The sequence below is a fragment of the Hetaerina americana genome, unplaced genomic scaffold (assembly GCF_022747635.1).
Source record: "Hetaerina americana unplaced genomic scaffold, ioHetAmer1.1.p SCAF_9, whole genome shotgun sequence".
NCBI classification, from domain to species: domain Eukaryota; kingdom Metazoa; phylum Arthropoda; class Insecta; order Odonata; family Calopterygidae; genus Hetaerina; species Hetaerina americana.
In genome coordinates, this window is record NW_027287538.1 from 31,300,201 (window position 1) to 31,312,366 (window position 12,166).

Consider the following 12,166-nt stretch of genomic DNA (forward strand, 5'->3'; position numbering starts at 1 on the left):
CAAGGGGGGAGGGGTTAAGTGATGGTCCGTAGGTGGGGGGGAGTTTGTTGAGGTCACGTGGGAAGGAGTGGGGGAAGAGTGGTGGCTATTAGGAGGGGGCTGTCTGTTTCTGAAATGACTAACAAAGTTGAAAAGTGAACTGTTGGTGATGCCTGGTTCATTGTTCATAAGTTTATTCTTGTTTAAGTGTATGTGTAAGCTCTCACAGGCATCGAGTTTATAGTGTTGTATCGGTTTTAATAATGTTAAGTCGTTGGGAGTGATGGAGTGTTCCGTTTCAAAAACGTGTTTGGCGACCGCTGATCTATCGAAACGTCCGTTCTTAAAGTCTGCTATGTGTTCCTTAAATCTGATTTTACCCAAAATGCACAAAGCCGTAAGAAAATGAGACCTATCATTTCAGCTTTGAATTCCCCCACCTGCAAATTGGCTAAATGGCTCACCAAACAGTACAAACAATTAGGGTCCGAAGAAACCTTCGGGGTCAAGAATAGCAAAAATTTCATCGACACCATAAAACACCTACGCATCCAGCCCCATGAGATTCTTGTCTCTTTTGACGTGGAACAACTCTTCCCGAGCGTACCCATTGATATTGCCCTTGAAAACATCGCAGATTGGCTACACACAAAAGACATAACACCCATTGAAATTAAAGAATACGTTACTCTTACTAAAACTTGCATGGACATAACATACTTTCAATTCAACCAAAAATTTTACAAACAAACGCAAGGCACAGCTATGGGAAATCCTCTTTCCTGCTTTGTCGCTAACATCTTCCTACATTACTTTGAAAAAGACTGTAGACACACGTTTGACTATTTCCCCAACACTTGGCTTAGATACGTAGACGACATTTTTGCCATTTTTGACACCAGCAAGTGTGACATAAATGACTTTTTGGACCGGCTGAACAAAAAACATGATTCCATAAAATTCACCTTTGAAGTCGAACAACATAACTCACTGCCTTTCTTGGACATACTAGTAATTAAAAACCATGAGGGCTTAGAGTTTGACATTTTTAGAAAACAGACCCACACCGACAACTACATCAAAGCAGATTCACACCACCCCTTTCAACAAAAAATGGCAGCTTTTAATTTTCTCATACACAAGACTACTGACGACACCACTCAACAAACAACGCTATTTCAAAGAGTTGGAAAACATCAAACAAATAGCCATTAACAACGGATACACACCCCAGATTATAGACAAATTAGTTAGAAACAAAAAAAGAAAACTTGCCAATAAAGATACTACACTCCTACCACAACGGAAAGATAACAATAATAAATTTATCGCATTACCTTTCTTCCCCACATTTACCCGAGGCCTTGATAAGGTCTTTAAACAAATTGGCACCAAGGTCACTTACTCGAACCGTAATACTCTTCTTACGTGTTTAGGGAACCCGAAAGACATAACACCACAGTTAGACAAATCAGGTATTTATGAAATTACTTGCTCACACTGCCAACTCTCCTACATTGGACAGACCAAACGTAATCCCAAAATCAGATTTAAGGAACACATAGCACACTTTAAGAACGGACGTTTCGATAGATCAGCGGTCGCCAAACACATTTTTGAAACGGAACACTCCATCACTCCCAACGACTTAACATTATTAAAACCGATACAACACTATAAACTCGATGCCTGTGAGAGCTTACACATACACTTAAACAAGAATAAACTTATGAACAATGAACCAGGCATCACCAACAGTTCACTTTTCAACTTTGTTAGTCATTTCAGAAACAGACAGCCCCCTCCTAATAGCCACCACTCTTCCCCCACTCCTTCCCACGTGACCTCAACAAACTCCCCCCCACCTACGGACCATCACTTAACCCCTCCCCCCTTGCCCCTCCAGGTATATATACCTCACCCCCCGACCTGAACACCCACTTGACTTTGGACAGTGCCTGGTGCACAATCCTCTTCTTAGTTCAAGTGCCCCATTTGATTTTCTCCCTGTTGATGGTCACCTGGTGACCGAAATACCGGTATAGGAGTTCTTCCTAATTATTTTTATTGGCCTTAGGATCTTCTTCCTTGAGATTATTACTTTAACAGCCAATAGCTCCACATCTTCCAATCCTTTTGTGCCAAATTTATTTCTGGAAGGATAATATTTTACCTTAAAAGTATTACTTATTGATTGACACCGCCTTGCAAAATCATCACAAGTCCTCAAAAGTTTCTAAGTTGCGCTATCACTAAAAGTAATAGTATGTCTACATTTGTTATATTTACGAGTAATACAAATACGAGTACTCGTATGGTAATTGGAATACCTGATGCTTGCTACTCGATTGCTCTGGGGTCACACCTTTTGTGTCCTCCACTGTCGTATTTTTTCCATACTGAAGGCCAGTATAAACATTAAGTAGTATTAATACTTTGTACCAAAATGGAAAGATTACGTATTTATTTCATATTTTGTTTCTCTAGCGCAGCTTATGTTGCAAAATTTACTTGCAACAAACCAATTCAGTTTCTGAAAGGCTAGATCGAAACCCAGCTGGTACTTTTCGTTCATGATATTTTGGTCTCAGGAGAAAATAACGCTCAGGTCGATGCTATATTTCTAGATTTTCAAAGTCCCCCATAAAAAGTTGCAACAAAAGTTGGGAAGTTACGGAATTGATAAATAAGTAATAAATTGGATTAATTGTGGGTATTAAGTAGATTTAGATAGGTGTAGATGAATTGTAATGAAAGGGTCAAGGAACTTTGTTATTTCACGTTAGTTGGGCCTCACCTTGCCTATGCTGAAGGTGTATGGAGTCTTCATGGGGTAGGTTTGGTTTTGGAACTTAATCGAGTGCAGCGAGGAGCGGTTGGGTTTGTGAGGGGTGGCTGTGAGCAGGGTGGTAGTGTCACGACACTATTAAGAGAATTGGGATACGGGACACTAGTAGGCCGCAGGCTTGAATAAAGGTTGAATTTACTGCGTAAATTTGAGGCAGGTCGCTTATCTAAGGATGCTAGGGACATATTGCAGACCTCCACTTACTTTGGTGGATTTGATAACAAACCTAAATTCAGGGAGATTTAATATGGAACGGATAGATTTAAAATTTCGTTTTTTCCTCCAACCATTAGAGATCATGTTAGACATGACAGCAATCGCGTAGGAGATCATTGGGATTGGTAATTTATATATTTGTAGATATCTTGCATGTTTCTTCTTGCATGTAATACTTTTCATTTTATAAACCCGTCTTTTTAAGAGTTCTAGAGCGTGATTTGAATGTTCGTATCCTGTGATAAAATATTGTTAAATGTAAGTGATTAAAATTTTTCGAGTGCATGATCTAGCTAATATTTGTGAAGAGGAAACAAGATTTGGTGTTGCATGTGGTTTTATTCTAGTTTAGGAGCGGTGACCAAATATCTCCCGCCACACGCCCTTGCGGCGGCTTACGGGGTATTGTGCAGCTGTAGATTTAGATTTCACATATTGTACAAAACCTGCACTACAGGCAGTCGTTAGGGATAAGTTAGATGATCAAGTCCCCAGCATTAACTTCAGGGGAGTCTTCTGCGAGTGTGTATACATGTGCGAGAATTCCCCGCGTAAAAATCATTCTTTTATCTCGTGATTCGAACTCGGATCCTTAGAATGACCCCTTGATAGCTTAACATATTTTTTGACTTTATTAATCGCCTACTGGGCCGGAAATCGAAGGACAAGAGTCCGGATCCCGGTCTAAACCAATCTACATCTATATAATACTCGCAAATCGCCGCAAGGGCGTGTTGCGGTGGTGTTAGGTCAACAACCGCAAGAGAGAATATAGCCAAACGAATAATTTTTGCACGGCGAAATATTTACATCTTAGTTGATTTTTCTTTCCTTGTACGAAGCTCTGAACTTATAGTTGTCCTCGTGGCTTAATGCAATTCTTTTTTTCTATTTTGTGAATGTGGGCATATAGAGATGCAATAGATGTCATTGCGTGGTGAGTTTTCCATTCTTACATAATCTATGGAACATGTCGACAGCCCTTTGCTTTTCTATCCCATTCCATATGCAATGTCATACCTTCAACTCGCTGCTTTTGTCGTGCCCTGAGTGTATTACTTTGTATCATGCTCCCTTCGTCCCAAATACCATGAGTTAAGCACATTATTTTGCTGACTCTCCGGATTTCGAAAAGTCTTCTCGTCATTTGAATATTTACATTTCCAGCTTCGATTGCACTCCAATGGATTTCAATTCTTACGTCCCAATCTTGCATTTACCCATCGTTTCTGACGTCCCCCTCCCCCTAGACCTAGAGATATTCTTGACGAAGGTTAAACCTCCGGAATGCTGTGCCGGAAGGAATGCAATCACATCATATTTGTGGATGCGTGGCTTCTAGTTCATGTGAGGCGAATGTGGTGGCTTCCCGTTTGGAGTGCTGCGGTTGATTCCGTGAATGTCATTCTCGTTCATAGCTGTGGCTTTTTGATACACTTGTCGCCAGGATACGGACCAGATGTTATTAGCTTTGTAGTCAGGAGTCCTAATTCTAATCTCAACTTGTTTACCACCATGAAAGGCATTATATATATATATATATATATATATATATATATATATATATATATATATATATATATATATATGAATGAAGGATCGCAATGTAAAATGTATCAGCCCAAGAATAATGTATGAAGCATAAAATTAGAGTCGTTATTAGGAAGAAAAATTCCAAAATTTCGTAAATTTTGAATAATATTCCTTGATGATTTTCTTTTCCCATCCCCAATTGTTTTCAGCCATTAGACATATAAGGACTGTCATTGTTTACAAGAGCAAGTAATTGCAAAACTCATTTACGCTTCTGAATGTTTAGCAGGTGTCCCGCTCGTCTAGTGTTGGCTTACAAAATTTAGCCAAAAAAATAATTTTCTTGTTCAAGGTAAATCGCATTTCATGTCATGTAAAATAATTTTTGGTTCCCTAGATATCCAGCAATTTAATTTATAGGTGTCATTTTTCACTTCAAACCAGCTTATATCTACTTCTGCGATAAAACATTCTTCCTATATTTTCAGAGCCCTACAAGTATTTGGGCTGAGAGTGTTTTTTTGAGTGATTCAAAAATATCAAATACCAACTCTGCGTAGTTTTTTCATATTCATAATATCTATGCTCGGTAATAGTAATAATATAACTTCATGTCTTCGTATCATTGGTCTGATAACGCTGACGGCGACAATGTGCTTTGCCTTATGTACAGGCTGTATAATATTTAATGTATTTTGAACCATTTAACATGGTGATTTTTAGTAATTGAAGTAATTATGCAGTAAAAATCTTTCGATCTTGTATTATTTTCATTCTAATGTATTTCATTCTTTGACTCTCAGTAACTCCCAATGAGTAGCAATATTACTAATTCTGTTTTTACGAAGGAACCCTGAAGAAATAAAGATCATATTTCAGGTTTCAGGTTTAAAGGTCATATTTTTAGATCAAAAATATTGAAATGAGCCCCTTGAAGTTAACACATGAGTGAGTGTTCGTCCTACCTGACCCTTTTGAGAAAGCGATTTACATGACAGAAAAATTAGAACGGAAAATATTATCCATGAAATGGAAAAATACCTCTCGGATACCTATAATACCATTGCTACTTCCTGTATTGTGATCCTTTGAGAAAATTTGGAAGTATGAATGCTTGGACTCCATAACTTGTTATTAATATTTAGTTTGGTTATTACTTTCTGAGATTAAATTTAATTTTTATTCTATAGACTAAATTTAAAATAACAATTTTATGGAAATATTGTCTCATCTTTTTTGCATTTTGCATACGTTACGACATGGTTATAAAACTAACATGCCATTAAAAATGTAGCAGGGGTTGATCATCAACAGAGCCTTTTATGATACGATACCCCAAATAAGCAGCTTAAGGGAAAACGTAATACTAAAAGTTGAGGATACCTGCTGCTTGTTGTCACTGGCTTTTAATTAATTGAGAAATGAACAGAGTGCGACAAAATTTATAAAATCGATTTATCACATAATAATTTGTTAGTAGACTTTGTTGCTATTAAAGTGAAATCAATTGTTTGTATTTTGCGATACATAGGAAATATCTGATTTATGTAGCACTTCATATGGAGGTTATATTGGTTAAATGCAGGTCTATATAACTTAATAAATTAATTCCATGCAGCACATTTTATCTGAGATGTTTATAAAATAATGCAGCCTTTGGGTATACTTACGGTACATTTTTTGACAGTAAAATACTAATTGTACTGCGATATACGTATGCATTACAACCTTTCAAAGTGAACTGAATTTAATGTTGCTAAAATATTGGAAATATTATTTTAAGTTGACTGTTGTGGAATTTTTGTACGCCATACGCTATCAAGTCTTTGATTCAGTAATTTTCCTCTGAAATACCTAGGGTATTATGTGGACAACGAATATTCCTACTCGTAATTTCTTTGGTTTTCTCTTCAAACGGGATTAATATATTCAGGTCTCCGTTGGACGTCTGAACGAACTCAAAGAAGGAAATATATACTGGGTAGTACGGTTCAAAATCCTGTACTCCCTGAGGGTGCGGTGAAAAGGGTAAGAGGTTTATTGGAGGATTCAAGGAATGCGTTGGAAATTCCATTTAAGGTACGCATGGGTGTGTGTCGGGGCCAAGAGGGCAGCGTGTGGGCAGGAGATGAGGCGGTATGGAGAAAAGGGTTCGTGAAAGTATTAAACACGCTGCGTAGACGCTGGCCGTCCTGAAAGGCCGACTTTGAGTTTAGGTGGGAGGGGATGGTACGAGAATGTTTGTTGCGGGAATGTGGGGGTGGATTTGTGTTTTCCACTTCCGTTGTTAAGGTGCGTCTTTGGGCATGTGAAGGCCGATTACCATAAGTAAGGAGGCAGGGAGGCAATATATTTTGGATTGAAAAAATTGATATTGCGTGCGTTCGTGACTGAAGGAAAAAGTAAGGTATGAAATTCGATTAAACTCTTGCATACTATACTTTAATCTTGGGATCATTTCTAAAAGGATAATTTTAAAACTAGGATGTTTATTTTTATCCCCCTGCATCCCTCTGTGGAACTCTTTGACAGCATTGATAAAAATTTATGAGTTGCGGCTTTCAATTTCGTTTGAGTGGATGAACTGCTGTAATGCAGTTCTCTTAGGCGTTATGTTTTTTGGCTAGCTGAATTTTACTCCTCCTTTAATGTCACAAAAATTGAAATTAAATCGGCATATCACTGATGTATTTTCCCTATTGAGGTTCATTTAATGTTTTAACATGAAACAGGGAAATAAATGTCAAAATGATTTTCTGGAATACTTAATAACAAACAAATTAGTTTCCTCTTCACCATTCCATGGGAAAGGAACATTTCTTATTATTCATTATATGTATTCAATTAATAAAGTAACCAATCTCAGAGAATTTCGCGATTCATCAACACACCCTTTGGGATTTGGAAAATGTGATACCCGTTCTACAGCTTAAATCCTTGCTACATATCAGAATCGCATTCTCCGGGAAAATTCAATATATCTCAATAAGATAAGTTTTCACCAGCGCAACCCAACGTGAATTATACAACTTGATCAAATTATTAGTCAATATTTATCATTATCAAATATCTGATTTATAATTACCTACGGTATACAGTTCCTCTAGTGGCATCACATACACAATGAAATAATAATAGAAATTGAAATTCCTCCCGGAAAAGTATATTTTCTGTTAAAGCAGGCAATACCGATTCTCTTTGGACGTTCCTTCTAAAATTTCACTGTACCTTAACGACCGACAAAGACAAAAATAACGCACAACTGAATTCCATTTAGTTACCGTCAAAAATATCTTCCAGACTTAGTCAACAAAACACTTTTTGAGTGCCCAGAAATGAAAATTTTGCTTATGAAAAATTGGTGTACCGTTATATTTAAGGATGAAATCCACAGGCTAATCCCATTGACCGTAGATATCGTCATTTACACCAATAATTGTTTATACTTAGTATTCTAACAGCTACAATGGCTAAATCTATAGTTATCTGCTGAATTAACATGGCACGCAGAACCTCATAGGGTACAGTTCCTATTTATTATCTTTCCCCTACAGGGCCCGGCAGTTACGATTCATGTCTTTCATATATGCGCGTGTGTGCCCTTTACAAAGCAATTCATGTAATTAACTTCGCCAGAGCAGGCTGTTGAATTTTAAATTTCACTTGTGCATACGGTTTCTCGCGTTTGCAAGAGTTGTTTATTTAGCGATGGGTCGCAATTATTCAGTCGTAATGAGCGCCGTGAGCGACTCAGCGCGAAACGCATTCAATCTAATGACTCTTGTTATATTCAAAGAGCATAAAATGGAAAACGGTGCGGTGGAAATAGATTACTCATACGAGCAAGTGGGGCGCGATGTGTAAGAGAGGCATAGGTAAAAGCAAACGATGGGATGGTGATGAGAGACGCCTAAAGCTAGAGCCATGTGTCTTTTTCAATTAGATCAAACGTATTCCCAAATATACTTGTATTTTTTAAAATTCCCTGGGTTTGGACTATGTCCGATGGAAATCTGTTAAGACGGAATGTAGAGAACCAAAGCAAACGTTTAGGGGGAAGTGAATTTGTGGTACGCGATTTTAACACCTCTTTGACTAACCAAGGCAGGGATGTATGCAGATCACATGCACCATGAGAATATATATATATATATATATATATATATATATATACATACATTTTATATATACATACATGGGTCGTGGTAGTCCGGGGGGTAGAGCATTAGACTGCTGACCAGAGGGTCTCGGGTAAGTCTCTGGGGACCTGCAGCTCCATCGGAGATTTAAAATTTTAGAGTACCAGATCTTCCTGGGAAACAATAAGCGGCCCAGGGAAAGGAGCTGGCCCCCCTACCCTAATGTATGAATTTCAAATGCCGTATATATAAGGCTTAGTACTGGGAAAGGCTAGTACTAAGAACTCTACCATCACCTACCAAACCGACCTTCGAGTTGATTACTGTGTTTATTTTATATATGTATATGTTTGGACCATAAAAATCAGTGTGAATCAAAGGCCATGTTCAGTGACGTAAAGACGAGATAAAGTGCAGAAAAAATCGTTGGAAAGACTTGCACTATTTGCGAAGCAGGAATTTATTAGAAGAGTAAACTCATCTTATGTGTTCCCCATTGGATTTCAACAAATTAAAAATGTTATAAAAGTTTCATGAATGTAGAAATTCCTCACTGGTATGTAAATGAAAAATCTCATTGGGAATTTACAGGAAGGTTTTAAAAGAATTTAGACTTGATAAGAATATGGATTTCCCAAAATTTCATTTCCTTTTAACCGTGAAAAAATTGCGGGGATTCGTTTTCTAATGATTGAAAATTGTTTTGAGTTAATCATTTTATAAAAAAAGGATGAAAATACCTGGAAAAAGTTAGGAGCCGGAACGGACTGTTAATAAATTTAGTGCTAACCCTTTTCGTGTTGTTGTTTACCTAGTACTAGACTGTCCTTTCTATAATTTATCACTGGAAACTCTCTTGAATTTATACATTAGTTCACTAGATCATAAAATGAATATATTACGAGTCCTTAGGGCGTTATATAATGTGCGTTTCTTTAAATGTAGGGTAAACATTAAGGAAGTCTGGGTGCTTGATGAAGAAAATATTGAAATAAATACGGAAACGTAAAGCACAAAACACATGCATCTGGTTCTTGGTGCCCTGGATAATCAATGACCCGAGTAAATTCTGAAACGGTCTAAAAAAAGTTTGAAAGTCTATTTATTTGAAAACATGAAAGTAAGAATCTGGCGTTATGATTTATTAAAATTTGGGGAGGGGCATCCTACATTATGATAAAGTTTTATTGAAAGTTTCCGAAATACCTCGTTTTCCTGCTTCAACCTTCATCGCATGTATTCATTTTGTTTCATCGTGCATTTCGATTTCGCGAAAGCAATTCGAGCAACCGTAAGAACATATTTAAAGAAGGTTGAACTCCAGGAATCTATAAATGTAGTGCTGTCTGTATAATAATCATCTAGGACTGTTTCTGGTGGTTCATTGGCACCCTTTTCATCGGTTTCACTGTATCACTAGAGAAAAATGGGTGAGGTTTGATCTATGACGTAAATAAAAAATTGAAGTGTAAGTAATAGTAGGAGGAAGAAACGAGTTCGTCTTGAAACCTTTGGTGGATATGAATAGGAAGAATACTGGCTGAAACAGTGCGGGGATTATGGGTGAGGAATACATTTCGGAGTTGGGGTTGGGAGTTTGGAAAAAATCGCGGCCTCCGACCGGGGTGGGCATCACTCAGGGAGGGTGTGGTAGAGAGAGAGGACGAAAAGAGAGAGAGGAGGGTGTATGCCGAGGATGAACTTTTCGGACTGATTGAATGCGATTGTTACCACTTTGTGCTCGATCACGCGAGAGTCGAGATGATGGGGGCGGGGCCGGAGTGGGAAGCAGGCGGCGGGAGAGGATGAGGCGGGTTCTGTAGAGGGTTGCGGGGGGAGAAAAAGAACCTGAGAACTTTTGAGAGACACCCTTTCACCCCTCTTCCCTTTTCCCCTACTTTTATTCTTATTATTACTATTTCATTCTATCTTCTCTTACCCTTGGATGTGGGTTCCGCTGAATTTTTCATAAACGACCTCTCTCACTCTTTCTCTCTTTCACCCCATGACGTATAGTGTCGTTCTTTGACTGTTATTTCTTTCTTCACCTCTTTGAATTTACTGGTTGCCTAAGGGGGAGCGAACGAGTGCGGGGATATTGGGTCAGAATATTTTATATTTATGTTTACAACTAAGGAACTCGTTCGTGAGAAGGGAGAATTCTTTACCTTTTGTCACCACACAATAAGTTTTAACCGTGTTTCTGGGGGGTGAAAGTGAGAGTTTTATTATAAAAAATTACTGATCGATATTTTTTGGTTTTCAAGTCCTGGAAATTTCAGCTATTTTTTTATAAGTTGGTGCTTTGAGTTTGATATTTTCTTGAGCCTGTTCTTCACTTAAAGAAATTACTCTCGGGGCAAATGACCATCTATGGGTAGTCAATTAAAAATCTTAGAGTCTAACAAGTAAGATTTTAGGTTAATTGGTTTCAGCATTGGTCAAGGAGTGCAATAATCGGTGTTAGGAAGCTCATTTTCTAGACATATTCAGGAAATGAGAGGAATTGAGCATTTTGCTATTTTTTGTGGGAGATATAAGGGGTTTAAATTATGCAGCTATGTCGTAATATTTAACCTGCATTTAAAGAAGAATTCCAAGCTCCTTAAATAAATGTCAAAGCTTGAAAAGTAACAATATCTTACTTTATTTATAATATTAATACTATTTACTATAGACCGCATATTAGAATTAATTACAGACGAAAATAATATGACTACTCTGAATAAAAGAGTTTTGAATATCGTTTAAAGTATAAAATATATATTAACTATTCTACTTTTTCCTCAACGTGCATTTTGCTTAATATGAGCATTAATTTCTATTTAGAATAGCTAGCTACAATAATTGCAAACATGTATTTTGTTTCACTGTTCTTATGCTAAAAGTCTCAATTTAATTATGTGATGATTATCATATATTATTGTGGTATTTAATTTCCAAATTGGCATGTTCGTGTTACTCCTCAACTAATATCTTCTCTTGTTAAGGACCTCTAAACTAAAATTTCGATATGTTCTAACATATTACTGATAACTTTCAATTATGCCCAGGAAAAATAGTTTCCATGACCTATTCCATATGTAGTTATTTATCTGTGTATGATTGTTCGGATGTCTTGGTACGTCATTTATGTCAATAATTTCATGCGATGGGTTAAAATTAAGGTCGGCGTACTGTGGAATTGGAACGGTATTAAATAAAGGGTATGGTAATTGCTAGGCAAAACGGTGGATTTGGATTAGTTTTGGTAGTATTTTCATGAAACTATTCTTATTACCTTTAATTGATAATTAAGGTATCTATGATTTCGCAGTGGTCAAAGGAGGTACCACTTTATCCACTACTGGGTGTTCCAGAATTTGCTTTGTACGTACAGTGCTAGGATAAGCATATTTTTATTCCATTTTTGGTTTTCGATTGAGAATATAAATTTGCTTTGGACGAGATC

General features: G+C 37.2%; 1 long non-coding RNA gene across 1 annotated transcript in view; it reads left to right on the plus strand.

Moving 5' to 3' along the window:
• The window catches only part of LOC139699060 (uncharacterized), a 367,166-nt gene that overhangs the window by 108,543 nt on the left and 246,457 nt on the right, over nucleotides 1-12,166 (plus strand). The gene's annotated exons all lie outside the window — the stretch shown is intronic.